At 43.1% G+C, this 24,612-nt stretch overlaps 1 protein-coding gene and 1 pseudogene across 11 annotated transcripts in view; one reads left to right on the plus strand and one right to left on the minus strand.

Annotated features, from left to right (window-relative positions):
• Nucleotides 1-24,612, minus strand: part of ERI1 (exoribonuclease 1) — a 138,920-nt gene that overhangs the window by 81,316 nt on the left and 32,992 nt on the right. The window lies entirely within an intron of this gene.
• Nucleotides 878-961, plus strand: LOC123575440 (small nucleolar RNA U3; annotated as a pseudogene).

Below are 24,612 nucleotides of genomic sequence, written 5' to 3' on the forward strand. Positions count from 1 at the left end.
GGAGATGAATGAAGAAGCTAAGGCCCCTGGTGGCAAGATAAAGAAGATGGTGGTGTTGATATCGCGAAGCAGAAGATGAGGAGGATAACCAGACAGCAGAAAAGTCAAAGAAAAAAAAAGCGGCCGTGACCTATTCACCCTCCACTTCCTGTCTCAGAAACTAGACATGGTCACCTTGGAGAGAGAGGCCCAGCCACTGCAGATAGCGCCACCTGCTGGTGACACACTCTCCACCACCCGCCCAAAACCACAACATGAGTTTGCAACAGGAGAGGAAAAAAGAATCAAAACTTCCAAGGCCCTGTCTTTTTTTTTTTAAGTAATTTTAAAAGGGAGATTTGTTAGTATTTTTGAGTTTCCTTTTATATTTTTGCACATATTGTCAGGAGTCCGCCATTTTTAATGATCTCAGGTGATCAAACCAGCCTCCTGAGCATCTTCTGTCCGACTTCTGACTTTACTTGTGCTGTGACCAAGTTCGTTATCACCTCAAAGGACAAAAGAAAACTCATAGAAAGAAGCAAAAACAATTAAACAATCTTATTCTGAGCATTCCACTAACGTTTTTTGTACATGCATTTAGCTGTACTACAGATGGTTGGTTTGTATGAGACGGTTAAAACGGCTAAAGATAAAAGATGTATTTATATATTTATTTATTTATTTATTTGTCTATGAAGTTGCTATTTATTTTATTTTTTGGTCTATTTCACGGATGTGGGAAACAATGTTGTCCAACGATGAACTGGAATTTTATTATTCTGAGTTGTTCTAACAACAGCAAAAAAGACATCATGCATAAATCTTGTATAAGATCCACATGTGGTTGCCAAGATAGGAAATAACTATCCTAATTCAATTAAGTAAAGTTAAACAGAAGACAATACTTTCAGGGATCATTTCTATAGTTCGCTACTAGAGAAGTTTCTCTAAACGTGTAGAGAAAAAAATGTTAAACAGTAATATATGAAGATCATCAAAGAATGGACCAAACGCCACAATGTCATTATCATTTTTATTCATCATCTCATTAACATGGATAAAACAATTGCCCCTTCTGAGTTCTCAAGGCAGGGATTAGTTATCATGCCCTTCATACCTGAAGCAAGCCCCATGAGTAAATGTGTCTCTGGTTCAACTCTGGAAATGCTCAGACATTAGTTAAGGGACGATGGGGCACAGAGCAACCTATGAGGTCTTAAATAGAAACTGTCCGTGGCTCCACCCTTTCTCTCGGGGCACATTCACTCCATCAGGAAATCCCATCAGCTCTGCTGGATTCCTGGATCTTTTCACTCACCAGCTCCAGGGCCACATGAGGGCTCTGGGTAATTTGCAGCAGTCTGTCTGCTCCACCCTCTCCTCCAGCTCCTGCCTTTGACCCCCTGCAGTCTGTTTTGAATGCAGCAGCCAGCCAGAGCTACTGTTTTCAAACGCCAGACAGATCTCAACACTCTTGTGGCTGAAAACCTTCTGGTCCTCCCATTTCACCCTTAGGAAAGCCCAAATGCTTGCAACGGCCCCCAAGGCCCTATGAGATCCACCCCTTGGACTTCTCTGGCATCAACTCCTATTCCTCCGATTGCTTGCCCCGTTTTGGCCATCCCGGTTTCCTACTGTTCTTCCCCATGGTTGGTGCCTCTGCCAGATGCAGTGTCCCCAGGCAGCTCCCATGGCTCTCTCACCTCCTTGCTGGGCTCTGTCCTGACCGCACTTTACATCTGCAGCAGGTTTCAACCTCCAGTTTTCTCCAAACCACTCCCAAACCTTGATGCTCATTTTCCTAAAGCAATGAACATCTTTTAATTTATTTGACAACAGACTTAATGATGTTTACTTTCTTCCTGTCCTCACCAGAATGTACAGTCCATAAAAAGAAAAATTTTTGTCTTTTTCACTGTGCCTAAAACAGTGTCTGGCTCATAGAGAGCCCATAAAAAATATCTGATGAATCAGCAAATGACTAGATTCCTAACCCTTGTGTTGCAAACCACAAACTAGTTAACAACTGTGATTTCTAAACTTGGACCTCAAAAGTGATGGAGTCTGTGAGCTACGTGCTGGGTCTTCTAGGTGGCGATTGGAGTTGTTGCCAATCCCTGGTGGGTTTCATTCTGCAATTACAAGTTGTATGAGGCAGCACAGCCCAGAGCTGGGCAAAGCACCTGAAAAAAATAAGTGGCTAACACGTACACAGGAGCCAGGCACAGTGGCTCACGTCAGTAATCCCAGCACTTTGGGAGGCTGAGGCAGGAGGATCACTTGAACCCAAGAGGTCAAGGCTACAGTGAGCAGTGATTGCGCCACCATACTCCAGCCTGGGCGACAGAGCGAGACCCTGTCTCAAACAAAACAAAAAACAAAAAAACAGGCCTGTGTGGTGGCTCAGGCTTGTAATCCTAGAACTTTGGGAGGCCGAGGCAGGCAGATCACTTGAGGTCAGGATTTTGAGATCAGCCTGGCCAACATGGCAAAACCCCATCTCTATAAAAAACACAAAAATTAGCCAGGTATGGTGGTGCCCCCTGTAGTTCCAGCTACTCGGGAGGCTGAGGCAGAAGAATCACTTGAACTCGGAAGATAGAGGTTACAGTGAGCCGAGATCTCACCACTGCACTCCAGTCTGGGTGCAGAGCAACACTTTGTCTCAAAAAACCAACAGACAATTACATGGGGAAAGTGTTCCCATGTAATTGATGGGATAATCAAAATTGACGGGTAATAAAAAGTGTTTGATTACATCAAAAGTAATCAGGGAAGTATTTATGAAATCAATACAATCATTTTTCAGCTACTACGTTGGTAAAAGTTTTCTAAAAACTATAATAATGCTGGCAAAGGAACGAAAAAAATGCATCTTTAGACCTTGCCTTTTAGAAAACAGAGCCCTTTGCGAAGTTATTTGAAAAATGGACCAAAAGCCTTAAGATGTTCAGGAATTAATTTGTGGGAATTTACCCTAAATTTGGAAACATCTTTATGGACAAATATTTTATTTACAGATGCCTTTATAAAAGCCAAACTTGAAAGCAACCTATATGACTGGCCATAGAACATGGTTAAGCGAACTATATATGGCTCATTACCTCGATCCTGTTTTTAGTGACTCATTAATAGTTTAACAATGTAGGAAAGTCCTAATGTGATGCTATATAACCCCTTACCCCAACAGATTAGGGGAAAAAGGTCAAATAGCAACAGAGGTAGGAGCAGGACAGAGCTGGTGCTCCTGCATTCTCTGACTTCAGGGAGTGCCCCATCCATCTGATCCCAAATCCCCGGAGACAGTGTCTTCCGCTTCCAGCGGAGCTGGGGATCACAGCTCCAAGGCCCAAAAACCTTTCCATTTCCCAACTCTTCTTCACGATGCCTCCTCTAAGCTCCAGGAACCCATAGCACATAGGCACCCTGTGAGATCTCAGAGCTTCTGAGGAATGTGTATGAATTAGGATCCAGAGTAACAATGTTGGAGCTCAGAAAGTGATGCCCCAAAGTGAAGGCCTTAGGAGTGAAGTTTCTCTCTGACCTTCCCCTGCCTTTCTGTCTCCTGTCCCTCATTCTTCCCTGAGGCAAGCCATAGAAACTGGTAATCCTCTTCCCCAAGGCGGGCCATAGAAACCAGAACCTCTTTCCCTCAAAGCCTTAAAAATATTCCTCTCTTGGCCGGCCTGGCCAACATGGCAAAACCCCATCTGTACTAAAAATACAAAAAATTAGCCAGGCATGGTGGTGGGCACCTGTAATCCCAGCTACTTGGGAGGTTGAGGCACCAGAATAGCTTGAACCAGGGAGGCAGAGGTTGCAGTGAGCCAAGATTGCACCACTGCACTCCAGCCTGGGCAACAAAAAAAAACATTACTCTTACCTTCCCCTACATTTCAATGTATCAGCTGCTCATAAATAAAGCCCCTCATTCCAGAGGGGGTCCTGCCCTACACCAAGGAAGAAGAAATGCTACAACCCAGAGGCCAACAAGAATCTGAGCAGGCAAGCCTGGCTAGGTTTCCCCATTCAGTTGATTACCATCAGCTCTGTTAAATCAAGTCTCCTAAAGCTCTCTCCTTACATTTTTTTTTTTTTTTTTTTTTTTGAGACGGAGTCTTGCTCTGTCGCCCAGGCTGGAGTGCAGTGGCCGGATCTCAGCTCACTGCAAGCTCCGCCTCCCAGGTTTACGCCATTCTCCTGCTTCAGCCTCCCGAGTAGCTGGGACTACAGGCGCCCACCACCTCGCCCAGCTGGTTTTTTGTATTTTTTAAATAGAGACAGGATTTCACCATGTTAGCCAGGATGGTCTCGATCTCCTGACCTCGTGATCCGCCCGTCTCGGCCTCCCAAAGTGCTGGGATTACAGGCTTGAGCCACTGCGTCCGGCCTCTCCTTACATATTTTAAGTTTGACCTAAAGTACCTCATGAACTATACCTGAATGGAGTTGTAAACAGACTGTAGTTTACTCTTGTGCCAATCACCGAGTTTTGGCCAATCAAATGTGGCCAACTGTTTAAATTGCATTCAAATAAGGCAAACACTAAGCTATACCCAATCTTCCTGTGTCTCTGTGCCTCACTTCCATTTTCTGTATGTCACTTTCTTTTTTCTGTCCACAAATCTTCCACCACGGGGCTGTGCTGGAGTCTCTGAGCCTCCTCTGGCTCAGGCGGCTGCTGATTCGTGAATTGTTGTTTCCTCAATTAAACTCTGTGAAATTTAATTCACCTGAAGTTTTTCTTTTAACAGTTTATACCTTTTTTGTCCAATCACATTTCTATTTATTATGTGTTTATTTAATTTATTTATTTTTTATTTTTGACACAGAGTCTTGCTTTGTCACCCAGGCTGGAGTGCAATGGCGCGATCTCCGCTCACTGCAGCCTCGACATCCCGGGTTCAAGCGATTCTCCTGCTTCAGCCTCCTGAGTAGCTGGGATTACAGTTGCCCGCTGCCACCGCGCCTGGCTAATTTTTGTATTTTTTGTAGAAATGGGGATTTGCCATGTTGGCCAGCCTGGTCTCAAACTCCTGGCCTCAAGTGATCTGCCTCCCTTGGCCTCCCAAAGTGCTGGATGACAGGTGTGGGCCATGGTGCCTGGCCCAATCACATTTCTACATGGCTGTCCCTGCTTCCTTGACCCTAAATGTAAACATGGATAGGTTACTCTGGGTCTTTGGGTCTTTATCCTGAAGCCTCTTGTGCCACATAAAATGATGATCAAATACATTTGTTGTGCTGTTTCCTTGGTAACCTGTCTTTTGTTGTAGGGGTGTCAGCCATAAGCCTTACGATGGGGAGGAAAGGGATCACTCCCTTTCTGACTCTACAATCCTCACTTCAGTTACGTAATGAATAGAAACAAAAATGTAAGAATAGAAGTATAAAAAAGAGAAGAAATGTATTTGTAGAAAAGGAAAGCTGAATCCCACAAAAAAGTACAACAGAATAGGATTAAATGGGTACATAACTGATGTGTTTTGATGCGGATCATTTAGCCCTCACAACTGTTTTCTAATGGGAGCCCGCCATACAGATAAGTCCAAAAATAGGTTATTTAAAATGTGCTCTAAAACACCATTCCCACTACAGTTTATATCACCTTTGATGTACTCAATCCCATGATGTTACTTTTACAAGGTAAGAGAGTTGGACCAGCTGTGGGGAATTTCAGCAGAATAAATCACAAATCTGATCAACTTCATATGTGAATGTGGAAATGGGAGTTGGTTATCACACCCCGTAGCCTATCAGGCCTTAGAACTCTGCGTGCCGCAGGGTGTGGTTTAGCCACCTATCACAGATATACTTCCTTTCACTTCCAAACAATCTGTTGAATACCACGAAAGAAAGGAAGAAAGCAGAGAAATAGAATACTATACTCTGTTATCAATGATTTCAACGTGGTTCTCTGGAGGCAATAGAGGACTTGACTACTTTTCAGAAGAGAATTCTTACAATCAGTTCCTCCAAAGTTGTTATGGTTTCAACGTCAATTCTCTAACATTCACTGGGTGTCCTACAGTTCAGTTCCGGTACTATCTGGAGTTACCGTCATGTCCCACAAATTAAGGGCTCAGTTCCATAAAACGTCCAGGGCCAGTGGGGTCCCCAGGCTACCTGCACTTCTACCTGGCTGACTATAAATTTAGGAGTTTCCATGACTGCTTCAGGTTCATTAATAGACTAGAGTGACTCATAGAACTCAACAAAGCACTGTATTGATGATTCACGTACAGTTTCCTATAAAGGATACGACTCAAGAACAGCCAAATGGAAGAGACGCATAGGATGAGGTATGGGGCTAGTGGCTGGGGTGTGGAGCTTCCGTTCCCTCTCTGGGCATGCCATCCTCACAGGACATCATGAGCTCACCAACCCAGAAGCTCCTGGAAGCTTGTTGCTCAAGAGTTTTTATTGAGGCGTTATGACTTAGGCATGATCAGTTAAATCATTAGCCATTGGCTGGGCGCGGTGGCTCTTGCCTATAATCCCGGTACTTTGGGAAGCCAAGGCAGGCGGATCACTTGAGGTCAGGAGTTCGAGACCAGCGTGGCCATCATGGCGAAACCCCAACTCTACTAAAAATACAAAAATTAGTCAGGTGTGGTGGTGCGCGCCTGTGATCCCAGCTACTCGGGAGGCTGAGGCAGGGGAACTGTTTGAACCCAGGAGGCAGAGGTTGCAGTGTGCTGAGATTGTGCCATTGCACTTCAGCCTGGGGAACAGAGCAAGACTCTGTCTCAAACAGAAACAAAAACAAAAATAAATAAATAAATAAATCATTAGCCACTAGTGATTGAACTCAATCTCCAGTTCTCCTCTTCTCTCCAGCGGTTGAGGGGTGGAGCCCAAAGTTCCCACCCTCTAATCATAAGCTTGGTCTTTGTAGTGTGGCCAGCCTCTCTCTTGAAACTGTTTAAGGACCCACCCTGACTCGCCTCAATAGCATAAACTTAGTTATGATCAGAAAGGATTAATGAATAACAAAAGACATTCCAACCACTCGGAAATTTCCAAGGGTCTTTGATGCTCAGTGCCAGGAGTCAGGGATAAAGACCAAACCTATGTTTTATTACACCATAGTTCTGAAATGTGTTTTCTGGGTAAATCTCTTTATTGCAGTTTCCTTAAATGTATCCCGAAGCTAACATATTTAACCTCCTTGCCAACTGTGCCCCAGTTCTGTGTGCAAAAGATGCCCCTTCATATATGTGCACTTAGCGTGTTCCTTGATTCGTTCACTGATAATAGTGGTATATGCTGCTTACCCAGAATGCTGCTGGTGTCAGTGTCAGTACATTGCCAGAATCCCAGAAGACTCAGTGCTCTAGGAGAGTTCAACCAATTAGCACAAGAATAGAAGGTGACTGTTCTCACACTAGTGGAGTTTGTCCAGTTCTTTTGGTAGCAAGAGACACCTGACTCAATTTTGCTTAAAGAGGATTTATTGGGGGGGGGGTAGTCTATCTAATCCTATACATGGACACGGAAGAATGGAAGAAAGCAGAGAACTAGAACACAGAGAGAGACAAAAACGCTGTCAGCAAGGGTACTAGGAGCAGTAGCTGAAACTCACAGAGAACATCCCATGGAGAACATGCCCCAAGTTTTAGCCTCGTGCAGACCAGTGTAACAAGCGCTAACACAAATAGGTCAATACAATAATGGCTAACATTTATTGAGTGGTTATTATTCACTAAACACTATTTTAAGCACTTTATAAACATTAATTCTTTCATTTCTCACTATGACCCTATGAGATCTGGGCTGGCATGCCCCTGTTTAACAGAGCAAGGTCACTTATTTAGTGGCATGGCATCTGAGCCTGGGGTCTCAATCCTTACACCATACTCACTCTCTAAGGATGGCTAGAAAATGACTCTGCAGCTACAGTCTGAATTTTAAGCAATTATGGTCAAAATGACCGAAAATTCTCATAAGTGAGTGCATTCACTTGAGAAAATAAAGTGATCATTCAAACTCATACTTAAGGAAAATGTATAACTAATAGGACACTTACAAAGATCTAAATGTACAAACTCAGAAGGACAAAGGAAGTGGTTCTAGGCAGGACCAAGAGGAAGGCACTTCCCTTAGTTGTGCTTCTTTTTTTTTTTTTTCTTTGAGACAGGGTCTCAACTCTGTCACCCAGACTGGAGTGCAGTGGTGCAGTCTCGGCTCACTGCAACCTCTGCCTCCTGGGTTCAAGTGATCCTTCCACCTCAGCCTCCCAAGTAGCTGGAACTACAGGCGCACGCTACCACGTTCAGCTAATTTTTGTGTTTTTAGTAGAGATGTAAGTTTCACCATGTTGGCTGGGCTAGTCTTGAACTCCTGACCTCAAGCAATCTGCTCGCCTCAGCCTTCCAAAGTGCTGAGATTACAGGCATGAGCCACCATACCCAGCCCTTAGTTATGCTTCTTAAAAACACCTCCAACTTGAGCATGTTAACAATCTTAGCCCCCTCACCATGTGATGCCCTGAGCCACCTCAGGACTCCACAGAGTCCCCACCAGCAACAAGGCCCTCATCAGACGCAGTCCCTCAACTGTGGGCTTCTCAGCCACCATTCTGTAAGAAATAAACTCCTTTTCATGTGTGTGTGTGTGTGTGTGTGTGTATAAAATATATTTAAATGCCTCTGATTCCCTATGGGAAAGTAATATAATTAATACCAGAACTAATATCTATCATACCCACTTTAAATAGTAATTTAGCCAATAACTCCAGTTCATTCCATAGTCCAAGTTTTGTTACTTTCAGCTAATTCTTTCTGCTATCATTTTAAACTCCAGAATAAAGAATCCACCTCCAAAGATCATTAAAGTTCAGTCTCAAAACCAGATGAACCAGCCCAGGCAAACAAATGAGCCCACTGAAAGAACAATGCCCTAACAAAGCTCATTTCCATCCGAAGGTGCTGCCCTGAGTCACTTTTGCACCCTTCTTATCTCTTTGATCCCCACAACAGAAGAGCAATGGGAATGATACTGTTACTCTTATGGCATAAAGAAGGAAGAGGCCCAGAGTTGCGATGGGATAGACCTAAGTTCCAATAGCTAACAAGTCCTGAAGCTGAGACCAGAATCCAGGCTTCTCCATTCCTTCCGTAACTCTGGCTCATTTTAGTGACAATTTCCCAGATTTTATATTAATAAGCATCAAAGCTCACTGGCTTGGCCTAACCTCTGGTGACTTACCAGGGAGCAGTGAAATGTGAGGACTCAGACAAGAACAGACCTAGAACAGACCTAGAAAATCTTTGTTTTTTGCTTTTTGTTTTTTTGAGACGGAGTTTCATTCTTGTTGCCCGGGCTGGAACGTAACGGCGCGATCTCAGCTCACTGCAACCTTGACCTCCTAGGTTCAAGTGATTCTCCTGCCTCAGCCTCCCAAGTAGCTGGGATTACAGGCATGCACCATCACGCCCGGCTAATTTTGTATTTTTAGTAGAGACGGGGTTTCACCATGTTGGCCAGGGTGGTCTCGAACTCCTGACCTCAGGTGAACCGCCCACCTCCACCTCCCAAAGAGAGAGAATTACAGGCATGAGCCACTGCACCCAGCCTTGACCTAGAAAATCTAATGGTAAGGTGAAAATAACTGTCTTTTCTTTTTTTTTTTTTTAGCACTTAGAATATACCAGGCACTCTGTAAAGTGCTTTACATACATTCTACCTCGTTTATCCTTAAAACATCACTGTGAGGGGTATAGTATTAGCTCTATCTTACAGACGAGGGAGCCGAAGGTTAAACAGGTTAATTTACCAGGGTAACAGTGAGTAATCCTGTATGATGGGGAGGTGTGTGTTCAGGTCTAGAACTTATCCCAGCCAAGTGAATCAACAGAGACAGGAACTCTGCAGGCTGCCCTTGGCATGGGCTGATGGTCATGCACTCAATTTGCCTTCTCTGGGCATGGCTGTCCACTGTCCCTCTCTCCTCACCTGCGGCGTCTGAATGACCAGGTTATCTCTCCATTGACGTCTTCTCTTTGATACAGAAACCCCATCCGGCCTTGGGGAGGCCTAGTATTCTTTTCTTTTGAGGGGAGGTGGGGTTGTGGGGGCTACAGGAGGAGGCCTAGTATTCTGATACTTTTCAAAGGGTGTGCTTCTGAGACATCCCCTGCCTCAATGCAGAAGGATCACCAAGTCAAACGTTGTTTAAATCCTTTACAGTTGGGCACACAATTTAAGAAAAATAATACTTTCATGCAATATTTTTTAAAAGTCAAAATTAATGCCAAAAAATCCACAAAATTCAAATAAAGACAGGATCCAAAGGTCTACTTGCAGGACTCACCTCGCTCCCCTCACCCCAACCTCAGCCCTGTCGGATGCTATCCATATTTCAACACTTGACATTGACATTTTTTTCACCATGAATGTTTTTGCATTAATTTTGCCCTTTTTTTTTTGGAGACTGAGTCTCGCTCTCTCGCCCAGGCTGGAGTACAGTGGTGCGATCCCGGCTCACTGCAACCTCTGCCTCCTCAGTTCAAGCGATTCTTTTACCTCAGTCTCCTGAGTAGCTAGGATTACAGGCTCCTGCCACCACACCCGGCATTTTTAGTAGCGACAGGGTTTCAACATGTTGGCCAGGCTGGTGTCAAACTCCTGACCTCAGGTGATTCACCCACTTCAGCCTTCCAAAGTGCTGGGATTACAGGCGTGAGCCACTGTGCCTTGCTGCCCTTTGTAAAGATGGCATTCAAACATTATTTATGTTGATGGCTGAGTTTACATCTCACTCACCTCCACCTATCTTGGTCCTGGACTGGGTGCATAAAGAACAGAATGATGGCCGAATGTGATGGCTCACGCCTGTAATCCCAGCACTTTGGGAGGCCGAGGTGAGAGGCTTTTTGAGCCCAGGAGTTCAAGACCAGCCTGGGCAATATAGCAAGACCCCATCTCCACTAATAATAATAATAAAAATAATAGTAATTAGCCAGGGGCATGTACCTGTGGTCCCAGCTACTCGGGAGGCTGAGGCGGGAGGATCACCTGAGCTAAGGTTGAGGCTGCAGAGAACTCTCATTGCACCACTGCACTCCAACCTGGACAACAGAGCAAGATTCTGTCTCAAAAAAAGGACAGAATTATGACAGTGGGCTTTGATTTCCAGTGGACCTTTTTCCCGTGTCCTTCCCTGCCTCCTTCACACATCAACTGTTATCTGCTGGCCCCACCAGAAAAGCGACCAGTGACCGCCTGGTGCACACAGTTTACAGCTGGACAACGCCTCACTCCACCAGGCCCTGGGGGAGATGGAGGAAAGGAAAAGTCTTCTCCGTTTTCCACCAGAGCTGCAGGAGGAGTCTGGCTGTCTTTCTTCTTCTTAAGGACACTTTTTAAACCATCAGTTGAGTAATGTGCCAGGAGGGAAATTCCTATCTTGAACCCTCACATCAGTGCTGACATGTAATTCTAATTATTGAACTCCCATCACTGCTTCTCTAATGCAGTGATTTTCAATCTTTAAAAACACAAATCCCTATGCCCAAGCTGCTCTCAGATCGATGAAGCAAACCAGTGCCTCCAGAGGTGACAGCCCAGCGTCTGCGCTGGTCGCAGCTTCCTCGGTGACTCCAGTATGCAGACAAGGTGGAGAACAGTTGCTTTAGAGAAAGACTGGGCTTTGCTTTTCTTCACTCAGGTGTTGTGGCCCTTTCCAGAGGACAATGGCAGGAAAGGCTGTAGAGTCTGAGGGACCTAGGTTCAATTCCTGGCTTTCCCACTTACTGGCTTTGTGGCCTTGGACAAGATAGTTGACTTCCGTTTCCTCAGCTGTGCTGTGGACATCATAACAGAATCTCCCTCTTGGACTTGTTTGAAGAGATCAAGCCAAGGCATCTGGAACATCTGGCATGGTGCCTGGTGGGTGTATGTGCACTCGTGCACCCCAACACACAGCGTGCGCAATTAGTATTAGCAGTTATGAATTCCCGTCTTCAAACAAAATGATAGCAAGTCCAATTAATAAACAGGTAAAGGTGGAATTGCTCTGTTTGAAGCGGAGGGTAGGGACAGACGCAAACCCCACTCTACCTTTCTTTCTTTTTAAGAGACAGGGTCTCCCTCTGTTGCCCAGGCTGGAGTGCAGCGGTGCAATCACAGCTCACTGCAGCCTCAAACTCCTGGGCTCAAACCATCCTCCCACCTCAGCCTCCTGAGTAGCTAGGACTACAGATGTGTACCTGTAGTACAGGCATGTAAAAATTAGCCTGACTAATTTTTAAAACATTTTTTATAGAGACGAGGTCTTGCTATGTTGCCCAGGCGGGTCAGGTGACATTTGCTGCTTCCGAACTTCTGCAGCCCATTTCCCATCTCCTGGTGGCAAGCATCTGCCAGCCAGCTGACTGGCTAGGCCCAGGGACCACTCTGTGGCCACAGGAGTGAGCAGAGCAGGGCTACTTGGCCTACGTGGCTTTCTGGCCGCAGGCTGATGAGTGGAGTAAGCCACCACTAGCTGAGCTCACCACCCACCCGAAAGGCACTGCTATAAACTCCCCGTCCCCAGCTGGATGAATGACTCTGTTTGGTTTTTAGGTGTGGGATGGTGGCTAGAGGCCGGAACGTGTTTCCTAAGCAGGTGAATACCTAAGTGCCCTGTGCAGGAAGACCCTCGGGGCATGCTGGTGTGGCAAGGAGTGCTCCGTCTGGGAAACAGCAGCTTGCCCGTTTTCCCTTTTGGGAACAGCTGTGCTTTATTCGTTTCTTGGGCAGTGTTGATTGTTTCTGCCATATGCTAAAACCTAACAGGTCAAAACTCTCAGCCCAGTTCACAGACCTCTGCCAGCCTCTGGCTGATTACGAGGGTGAGGCAGAAGGTGCAGGCTGCAATCAGCGTGAGTGAGATTGGCTCTGCCTGGAGCTCACCTGTGCCACAGAACTGACTGTATTTCCTCTTCCCGGGGGGAGGCCAATGTGGGCCCTGCTTGTGAGAGTGGAGCTTCCACGGCTTCATTTCTTCCCATCAATACAGCATCTTGAATTTCTTTTTTCACAAGGGGATATTCTTTGGACCAAGCTAATAGCTGCATAAACAACTCAACAGTCACAGTGTTTTTGTTCTTTCCTCCCTGAGCAAGAGCTCATTTCCAGAGTTGTTTGGGGAGAAAGTTGATATTTCAAAACTAGCATGTTTAAAGTGTGTCCCTTCATTGTTCTTTAGGGATGCTATTTGAGTGACAGTCGTAGTCACTGGGCTCTTTAATTGCAAGTAACAGAAACCAACTTGTGCTGGCCTTAGCTGGAGAGGGGAATTTGTCATAGAAATAAAGGAGCGTCTCATGGAAGCAAGGAGAGGAGTGTGGCCGTGTGCAGCGTGGCCTCAGGAACTGGAGAAGCCTCGGGCCACTCTGCCTTATCTCCTCTAGGCAGCCTCGCATACGTGCTGCTCAGGTCTCTCTCTGCTGATTGGCTCTCACTGCCAGGCTGCAAGGAGAAATGTCACTGTCACTGGGGGGGCGCACTCATCACTGCCACTCAAGAGATGTGCTCAGAAGAATTAGCATCTTTCAGAACTGATTCTCAGGAAAAAGAACCTCATTGGTCAGATTCCATCGGCAAGGCCCATGGTGATGGCTGATGGCCCAGTGGGGGTCCTCTCAGTCAAGGTTTCCAGATCTGTCTGAGGATCACAGTTACCTCTGGGAATTTGTTTTTTTAATTTAATTTTTTAAATTATTTTTTTTCTTTAACACAGGCCCAGCTCCACCCCCTAGAATCTCTGAGTGGAGTCTGGGACTCTGTATTAAAAATCCATCTATAAATATGGCCACACGCAGTGGCTCACGCCTGTAATCTTAACACTTTGCAGGGCTGAGGTGGGCGGATCACTTGAGGTCAGGAATTCGAGACCAGCCTGGCCAACATGGTGAAACCCCATCTCTACTAAAAATACAAAAATATTAGCCGGGTGTGGTGATGCATGCCTGTAATCCGAGCTACTCAGGAGGCTGAGGCAGGAGAATCACTTAAACCCAGGACGTGGAGGCCACAGTGAGCCGAGATTGCACCACTGCACTGGGTGACAGAGTGAGACTCCATCTCAAAAAAAAAAAAACAAAAAAAAAAACTCTATAGAGTCTGATGATAAATTAGATTTATTTATATTTTAATACAAATAGGGGTCTTGATATGTTACCCAGGCTGATCTCAAATTCCTGGGTTCAACTGATTCTCCTGCCTTGACCTCCCCAGTAGCCGAGATTACAGGCATGAGCCACCATGCCCAGGGTCAATACATTAGATTTGAGAGCCACTGAAACACAGTTTTTGGTATCCATGAATGTTTCTACTAAAGTTTAATGAGAGCCTGCCTGTTAAGCTATCTATTTGTGGAGGCTAGACCTATAGGGCTGGAGTGAGCAATTCGTTTCAGTGCAAGTATATGTGAGTGGGATGGGGAAGTCCCTACAGCACTGGCTGCAGAACCAGTCTAGTGGAAATCTGAGAAGCCAGCTCAGGGCTGAATGTAATGTTACTACTCTTAAGAGCTTCGTGGTCAGGACTCTAAGACAAGATTTCAGAACAGTTCTCGCCACGTGAAATCTGGCTCAGTGTTAGCCAAGAAGATGATGCAGGTGTGGCAGGTCAGGGTTAGAGTCAAGGACAGGTTTGGAATCTCTATTTTCACACTGAGGAAAAGAAGAACCCCACTGGGAAAATACCGCCTTGGAGAGTCCAGTGGTGTTCAATGTTCCTGTGTTTTTATTTCTTCAACATGCTGAGTCTGCTGCTTGGTAAAAGATTGCTTCTCTTTCTAATATCATTGATTTGTTCTTTAAGGCTTAGCTTATGTTTCCACCTGAAGGAGCCCTCTTTGACCCTCTAGTCTGTTAAGCTTTGCTTCTGCTCCTATACTGTCCTCTGTGTACTTTGGCCACATCATGGATTGTAATTATTTCTCCATCATCTTCAGTTGATGATGGGTAGTTGGCAATTTGGTAACTAGATCTACTTGTAGGGGGGCCAGCGTGAACTCTCCTACTGAACTGACACAGTGATGTGCCTGCTGGCCTGGCCCCTGGCTTCCCCTCTGTTCCTCACATCCTCCTTATTCCCACACCAAAGTCACCTTGCTTCTTTCAACAATCTCAACACCATTCCAGGATCTGGGATCACTTATCCCCTAATCAGAGAAAATTGAAGGAGCTCTAGACTTGTTGCCCTGCATCCAGCATGCCATGCTAATAAGGACATCCTTTCGCACCTGATGAATTTTGAAGATGTTTTATTTGAAGATGTTTTATCTTACTCTATGATTCAGTTATAATTCACTAGGCATGATTCAGATGATATCCCATTTAACTCCTACAACAACCCTATAAAGAGTTTTGTAAGGAAAATTGGGAGCTCATAAAGGTTAAGTAACTTGCTGAGGTCCCACCACCAGCAAGTCTCAGAACTAAGATCTAAACCCAGATCCAATTCCAATCTCTTATAGCCTTAAACATCATGCTACAGGCCTCTTTTGAAACTTACCTTACATTGTGAACTATCTTTCCCTGCTTATGCCTTATTTTCTCAATTAGAATTAAATATTCAGTAAATATTTCTTTGTTGAATATAAACAATACAATTGTGGCCTGTAGTCCCAGCTACTCAGGAGGCTAATTATTCATAATTGAATCACAAAAGCTGGGCTTGAAATTGGGTGGTTGGGGGAGGGTGCTGCATACACAAGTTTCTCCCCGATATATCACCTACATATCTGAGCCACACAAAAACACACTCGTCGCTCGTCTTAAAGGTGGGAGTTTCAAGAAGACACACGTGTTCTAAAGAATGTCAGAAATGGTTTGCATCAATTATACATGAAGAAGTAGAAATAACACTTTAAAAACAAATCAGAATTATGTACCCCATTCCACAGTCAAGCATGGTTCCAAGGCTAGAAACCCAAAGAGATGTACTTAGACATAAGAATAGAATCAAACACAAGCTATTCCAATGGCAGAGATGAAGCGCCCACAGCCAGGAAGCGCCGCCACACCTTTCTTCTCCAGAGCCTGCAGACTGCAGAGCGTGCCCCGGGGAACATACGGCGCTGCGCACGGGAGCATGCAGGGTAACTGACTCAAGCAAGTGCAGGTACAGGTTGAGCATCCCTTCTCTGAAATGCTAGGGACCAGAAATGTTTCAGATTTTGAATTTCCTCAGATCTTGGAATATTTGCATTGTATTGATATTTATTCGTTGAGCATCACTAATCTGAAATCATGACAACACTCAAAAAGCTTCAGATTTTGGATCGTTTCTGATTCTTGGACTAGGGATTCTCAACCTGTATTACCTCCTCAAAGCATAAGACTTCCCTCCAGCTTTGTCAGCTAACTTTCATTCTAGATACAAAGAGCCATCGCATCCAGGCTTCCTCCACGGGCATAAAGCTCCAGAAGGCCTGCAGTGTGACAAAGGATGCTACCTCCTCATAAGCACCCCCAAAGAATAGGGAACTGGCAGATTCGAGTATAATGGGAAGGTGTTCCCTGACTTGAGTGACACAAGAGTAGGCTGTGTGTTTGCTGGAGGCAGGAGAGGGGTTAGTAGGTGAGGAAATAAACACCTGTTTGTTTCTTAATGTATAAAATTTAAAACACTGGTGACACCTATGAAATACCCAGGAAATTGGAACTCAAAAGAGAGGTCAGGGCAATAGATTTTAGGAACCTTTTGCAGAGAAGGGATAGTTGAAATCTTGTGTGCCACAGGGAGAAATTATCACAGAGTTAGGACCAAGGACACAGCGTATGAAACATATGCTGGGTGAGGCATTCTGGCTCTGCAGCCCCCAAGTTCCTTCTCTTCTCTTTACAGGGATTTCTCTTGGCCTTGAGAAATTCCTAATGCTTATCTTATTCTACTATATCTCATTGCTTTCCCCCGGCGGGTTTGGTTTGTTCTTGCTTTTCCAGTTGCTTGAGGTACACTGTTAGGTTGTTCCTTTAAAAATCTCTTGGCCAGGCACAGTGGCTCATGCCTGTAATTCTAGCACTTTGGGAAGCCAAGGCAGGAGGATCACCCAAGGTCAGGAGTTCAAGACTAGCCTGGTCAACATGGTGAAACCATGTCTCTACTAAAAATACAAAATTAGCTGGGCGTGGTAGTGCATGCCTGTAGTCCCAGCAACTCGAGAGGCTGAGGCAAGAGAATCTCCTGAACCCGGCAGGCGGAGGTCGCAGTGAGCTGAGATCACACCACTGTACTCCAGCCTGGGCGACAACAGTGAAACTTGAAAGAGAAGAGAAGAGAGAAGACAGAAAAGAGAAAGAGCGAGAGAGAGAGAGAGAGAGAGAGAGAGAGAGAGAGAGAGAGAAGGAAATCTCTCTAGTTTTTTAATGTAGCCATGTATTGCTATAAATTTGCCCTCAGTACTGTTTTTGCTATGTCTCATAGGTTTTGGTACATTGTGTTTCTACTTCATTTGTTTCAAGGAAGTTTTAAATCTCATTCTTAATTTCTTCTTTCACCCATTGACCATTCAGGAGCATGTTGTTTAATTTGCATGTGTTTCTTTAGTTTCGAATGCTCCTTGTTATTGATGTTGTTTAATTCCCTTGTGGTCAGATATGATGCTTTATATTATTCCGAGTTTTAGAAAGTTCTTGAGACTTGTTTTGTGTCCTAACCTATGGTCAACCCTGGAGAATGTTCCATGGGCTGATGAAAAGAATGTGTATGCTGCAACACACCTAATTTTTAAAAGCTCCCCCTCCCACTCTCCTATCAAATCATGAAGTGGGAGAATACAAGGAAGTCGTCTGTAGTAAGGAACGTAGAATTTAACACAATTTTTACAACTTCAGGTTTCTTTATATTTCACCTGTTTCTCCTGAATTTCCAGAATCATCACTAATACGTTGTTGCTTGGAATTCCCACATTTTTCTCACCAGACACACAGAGTGAACAGAAGTCACGCTCATTGTTCCCCCACTGTACTCTTCATGCATGAAGAGGCAGGCTAGCAGAAGTGCAGAGTAATCGCTGAAACACTCAGCGGGGCAAGTGACTGGGGGCTCAGCTGTCTGCACTGAGAACCGTCTCATTACACTATACCTTGTATGCATGCAGTTTCAGCAAGGCCCAGGACTGAGTAAGCACTAGACTGAGGAGGGAATAATGCTAACCCAGGTGTTCCTGACATTATCAAAGGGCACTCAAAACGCTCGGTGCTGGCGGGCTGACGGAGAGGCTTTTCAACATGAATGAGGCAGGGGCAGGTTTGTGCTCCACTCTTTCTACAAAAGACTCAGCTTGTTTTCTCAGAGCTAAGGAAGCTCTAAACAAGAACCGTATCAAATGTGAACTCACACACACACACACACACTCTATTACTGATGAAAACATTTTACGAACATACAAAAATAACAGAAATTTTCAACACTTCGAACCAGAGGTCTTCATGTGGGATATGTCTCACCCTAGGGCCACCTCGAAACTTTCTAAAGGGTGCCTCAGCAAGGGGAATTTTACAGGATGACCTAATTAATGCGGAATTTAAGGTAATTCTGAGCTTTCATACAGCCCTCTAACAAAAGCAAACCCGTGGCATCCACGCTTTCTTCCGTTCTACAAAACAAAGACACCACTCACCTTCCCAGCCCACTTGGCACTGCTGCCCCAAGGCGGTAGCGAACACAGAGAACAGAACAGAAGCCTCCTACCCGGAAAGGTTCCTCAAGTCAGCTTAAGGCTTTAAGGGCTTTGTGACTTTCCCTGTTCTAAACTTCTGTAAAGGGGGATTTAGAAATGGGGATGTTCGGAGACTTGTTAGGATATTCAAAATGTGAATATGTGGTAAAGTGACAGTAATGATTTTTATTGAACAAACTGGCCACTTCCCTCTCCAAGACTCCTGCCAAGAAATAAATCACTCTTGGTGGAGGTCCCACCAGCAAACAGCGGCAAGTATCAGCAAGAAATACTGAATGCTACAGACAGCTTTTCTTCTAAGTCACTTTTTCAACTATTTAAAAACTCATCCACAGAACAATCATTGACTGGAAGGAAAAATACCCTTGGACAGTCAAAACAAAAAGAGTTTAGTGATGCTGAGTATTTCAGTTGTACTTGGAATAATTTTCAGGACTATCAGAATTTTCATGATGCACTGAATAAAACCTAGATCACAAAAAATAAAAAAACTGACCACAATCATATTGTGAAATATTTACTCCAAATACAGTCAAATATCAATTTACTTCATCTTATGAAATGGTAAATATTTACCTCTTAACAGAAAATAAATTAGGTTCTAGATAGCTCCCAGTTAGTTTTTAGCAGGATAGCATTCTATAGGAAAAGCATAATCCTAGTAAAAGTTAGTTATTTTTTGATTCCTAACAAAAGCCAAACATCTTAGTTCAATATATGTACACACCTTTATTGAAAGAGTATCTTGCCTTTTATCAACCTAACTTGCTTCCTAAATAACTTGTTTTTGCCACAGATGACTGTGACTTGTTATAAGTTAAATAAGGGAAATTTTAAGTCTTGACACCTTCACTAAGCATTTACAAAAGGTGTTCTGTGATGGTTTCTAATGATTTGTATAAGTTGAAAATTCACTAACATGAATTTTCAAGTCAGACTTTTTTTCTGACAAAGTCAGTAGTTTGATTTGATTCATGAAATGAATATTTTGCTTGATTTCATTATATGATGGACATGTACCACGAATTGAATGACTAAATCTGTAGTTCCAAGGTTTTGATGAAACACATAATAAAAATATATTTAAAGCACTAACTGTACCAAGAGTAATGCACAGGTTGGATTTTCCCAACCCATTAAGAATATACTGAAATAAATAAAGGTTTTCCAGGTTAAAGAGTAACAGATATAATTAATAATCATTTGATAGTCTTGGTAAAGCCCTTTGGCTTTACATCCCTAAATATGAGAATGAGTAAATTCTAAGTAAACACCTCTAAAAGTTAGGCAACTTTCAAAATTCTGTTTTCAACAAAAATAAACAAGAAACTAGTCATGCTGTCAGCTGCAGAATGATTTATCAACACAGATGATAGATGACAACGTGATTTTTTGTCACAGAAATTAAAGAACTGAGTAAAAGGCTTTTAGGTAAAGCTATAGAATTGATGCTGGACCCTCTTTCATTCTAGCAATGTCATTTTAATTCAGCTATATAAGCTAATTGTAAAAACATGTCATTAATTTCCAAAATTTTTAATATATTTATATCTTGATCCATTAGGCAAATGACTGAGTAAATATAGAATTTAACACATCCTTACAGTCACAATAAATAAATAGATCTCCATGCAACGTAGCCTCCACCTCCTGGGCTCAAGCAATCCTCCCACCTTGGCCCACCAAGCAGCTGGGACTACAGGCTTGTGCCGCCATGCCTGGCTTAAGTTTTTGAATTTTTTGTAGAAAGAGGGTTTTGCCATGTTGCCCAAGCTGGTCTCGAACTTCTGAGCTCAAGCAATCCACCCACCTCAGCCTCCCAAGGTGCTAGGATTACAGGCATGTGCCACTGCGCTCAGTCACATATAATTTTAAATGTATATATATTTGTTGCAAAGATGTATGACAGTATGATCAATGACTTTCAGGCATAAAAATATAGAGTAAAACCTGATGACAACAAGCAACAAGATGAAAACTGGATGTAGTGGAATTGGTCCCTGTACTCCAGCCCAGAGCCTCTGCTCAAACACAGGAGCTGAAAGCTGTAAGCTTCTCTGAGATGGCAGGTGCTGGTGGTGGCTAGAAAGTGACTGCCTTGTCATCAATGGGGACTTTCTAAGTTTAGTGACTGGTCAGTTAATGATGGTGAAACAGTAAGCTTCACCAAAACTTTATTTCTGCATCTTTGTGCGACAGTACAAACTAAAATATATTTTTTCATTATTCTTGCAATAATATGACCCCACATTTTCACAACTCAAGTTTTTGGGGTCCTACCTAGATATTGTGGTGGAGTTTTGCTGTACAGTACTCCCTTATCCACAGGGAATACTTTCCAAGAACCCCAGGATGCCGGAAACCTTGGATAACACCAAACCTGATGTTTTTTCCTATACTTATCTATGATCAGGTTTAATGTAGGTAAATTAGGAAAAGAGATTAATATCAATAACTAGTAAAATAGAACAGTTATAACAATACACTGCAATAAAAGTCATGTGAATGTGCTCTCTCTCAAAATATCTTGTTACTGCACCTTGGACAACTGAAACCATGGAAAGCGGAACCACGGATAAGAGGGGATTACTGTAGTACATTAGAATAAAATCTTGTGGGAGAACTGCAACAAAAATACAAGTTCCAGGAGAAAGAGGAATTTTAAAAACCTTTATGTATTTTCTATGTAGATAATGGTACTAAATTTCTATGGTATGTAGACTCCACTGATTATATAATGAAGCCTGTTTTGTTTTAAAATGTCAATATTTATACTATGCTGGTATTGTATCTTTTGCCAATATTTAACTTAGGAACACCTTTAAATGTGCAAATAGATAGTTTCCTTTTAAAACAATATTTTTTAAGTATTAGGGAGTACTTGTGCAAAAAAGTTTGAAAAATCAGTGTTCAACACAGAACAAAAGCAAGCAATAACCTTTTTCAAGGCCAAAGATACTTGGAGCAGAATTTTTTTTTTTTTTTTAAATCAGCAATGTACAGACTGAACTACCAGGAAGGACAGCTTAACATTTGTTTGCTTTTCCTGGCACCTAGAGGGAAAGTCAAGCATAGACAGGGATTACACATTTCTACTGGAGATAGAGCCTGTAAAAATTTATTTATGGTGCACAGTAACAGAAAAGGGGATAGCTCATATCGGTAACTCTGCCAAAGCAGCAACTCATTCATCACAGCAGTCAAGACTTATGCTACCTTTTGCAATTTCAGGAATAGGTACTAACCTTGGAGGATATATTTTACCATCACTAATTATTTTTAACTAAGCACCCACTGTGTCTTAGGTTCTTGAGATACAAGAAAGAAAATGTGCCTGAATAATTTACACTCCTGTTGGGGAAACAGAAAAAACCCCAACAACACAGTACAAATGAATCTCTGCAGCACAAATGAAGGACCCAATGAATACAACAAAAGTGCAGTGAACGAATAGAGGGAGTTGTTGAAAAAGGTCCGGGTCGTCTGGGAAGGAGAAGGCTGAAATCAGAGCAGATCTTTAACAAAACAGAATCAAGAGGATAAGACTGATGGGCTAACTTCCTGGGGACAGAAGTAGGATGGTGCACATGCAATTCAATTATGATGGTGAGGCGAATAACTATTACCCCAGAGCAGATGGCTACTATAAAAGTTGGTAGATGGAAATCGGACTGTGAAGGGTCTTATATGCCAACAGAGAGCTGAGTTTCATCCCATCAGAAATGGGAAGGTTTCTGAGATCAGTGTGCAAAGCAACATTTTAGGAAGGTTTTTTAATGACAGTGGTATATAAGAAGAGACAGCAAGAGAGAAGTCAGTTAAATTTTAGCAATAGTCTGTGTAGCAATGATGAAAACAGGGGTGAGGATAAAGTGACTGGAAAATAAAGGACATTGTGCTAAAAGGGGGAAGGAGGGACCATGAGTTTCATGGTTTCAATCCTATGTGACTGTGATAATCATGGTCCCACAGACAAAAATAAATCCAAAGGGAAAACAGGTCTATGTTCAAAGGTGCAGAGATGGCAAGCAAGAATGTACACTTGAAAGGGAAGGCTCAACCTCTCCCTTCCATCAATCTGCCATTACCAGTGATGGTGTGCCACACTAAACTAGCAAGCAGAAAATCATAAGCTTTCTCCTCTTCTGTTCTTTTACTCAATTAAATAGAAAAAAAGGACTTGTATTCTAAACTTGTTCTTGATCATACTATATACAGGCATACCTCAGAGATACTGCAGGTACAGTTCCAGACCACTGCAATAAAGGGAGTATCACAATAAAGCAACTCACACAAATGTTTTGGCTCCCCAATACATATAAAAGTTACATTTAAACAATAGTCTATGAAGTGTGCAAAAGCATTACGTCTAAAAAATAAATATACACCTGCAAGATTAAATTTCTAGAAAAAGCTAACAATCATGAGTGTTCAGAAAGTCATAATCTTTTTGCTGGTGTAGGATCTTGCCTCAATGTTGAGGGCTACTGAGTGATCAGGGTGGTAGGTGATGAAGATGGGAGTGGCTGTAGCAGTTTCTCAAAATGAGACGATGAAGTTTGCTCCATCAACTGATCTTTGTGCTTTCACAAAAGATTTCTCTTTATCATGCTATTTGATAGCATTCTATCCACAGCAGAACTTCTTTCAAAATTAGAGTCAATCCTCTCAAACACTGCCACTGGTTTATCAATTAAGCTTATGTAATCTTCTAAATCCTTTGCTGTCATTTCAAGAATGTTCACAGCATCTTCAACAGGAATAGATTCCATGTCAATAAATCACTTTCTTTGCCTATCTCTAAGAAGTAATTCCTCAAGTTTTATCATGAGGTGGCAGCAATTCAGTCACATCTTCACTTCTAGTTCTCTTGGTATTTCCACCACATCAGCAGTGACTTCTTCCACTGAAGTCTTGGGCCCCTAAAAGTCATCCACGAGGACTAAAATCAGCTTCTTGCAAATTCCTGTTAAGGTTGCTATCTTTACCTCCTCTCACAAATCACAAATGCTTGTAATGGCATTCAGAATGGTGAATCCTTTCCAGAAGGTTTTCAACTGACTTTGCCTAGATCCATCAGAAGAATCACTACCTATGCTAACCACAGCCTTATGAAACGTATTTATTAAATAATAAGACTTGAAAGCCAGAACTACTACTTGATCCATGGGTTGCGGAATGGGATATTGTTTGTAGGCATTAAAACCAACATTAATCTCCTTATACAACTCCATCAGAGCTCTTGGATGACCAGCTGCATTGTCAATGATCAGTCATCTTTTGAAAATTTTTTTTTTCCTGAGCACTAAGTCTCAACAGCAGGCTTCAAATATTAAGTAAACAATGTTGTAAACAGATGTGCTGTCACTCAGGCTTTGCCGTTTCCTTTATAGAGCACAGGCAGAGTAGATTTAGCATAAGGGCCCTAGGATTTTCAGAATGGTTAATGAACACTGGCTTCAACTTAAAGTCCCCAGCTACATTAGCTCCTAACAAGAATCAGCCTGTCCTCTGAAGCTTTGAAGCCAAGCACTGACGTCTTTCCAGCTATCAAAGTCCTAGATGTTATCTTCTTCTAACAGGCTATTTCATCTACATTGAAAACCTGTTGTCTGGTGTGGCCACCTTCATCAATTATCTTAGCCAGATCTTCCAGATAACTTGCTATACCTTCTACATCAGCACTTGCTGCTTTACCTTGCACTTTTATTTTATGGAGACAGCTTCTTTCCTTAAATTTCATGAGCCAATCTCTGCTGGCTTCCAATTTTTCTTCTGCAGCTTCCTCACCTCCTTCAACTCTCACAGAATATGAGTTACAGTCTTGCTCTAGATTAGGCTTTGGCTTAAGGAAATGTTGCGGTTTGATGTTTTATCCAAACCACTAAAACTTTCTCCATATCAGCAGTAAGGCTGTTTTGCTTTCTTATCACTTGTGTGCTCACTGGAGC

This window comes from Macaca fascicularis, chromosome 8, assembly GCF_037993035.2.
Source record: "Macaca fascicularis isolate 582-1 chromosome 8, T2T-MFA8v1.1".
NCBI lineage: Eukaryota > Metazoa > Chordata > Mammalia > Primates > Cercopithecidae > Macaca > Macaca fascicularis.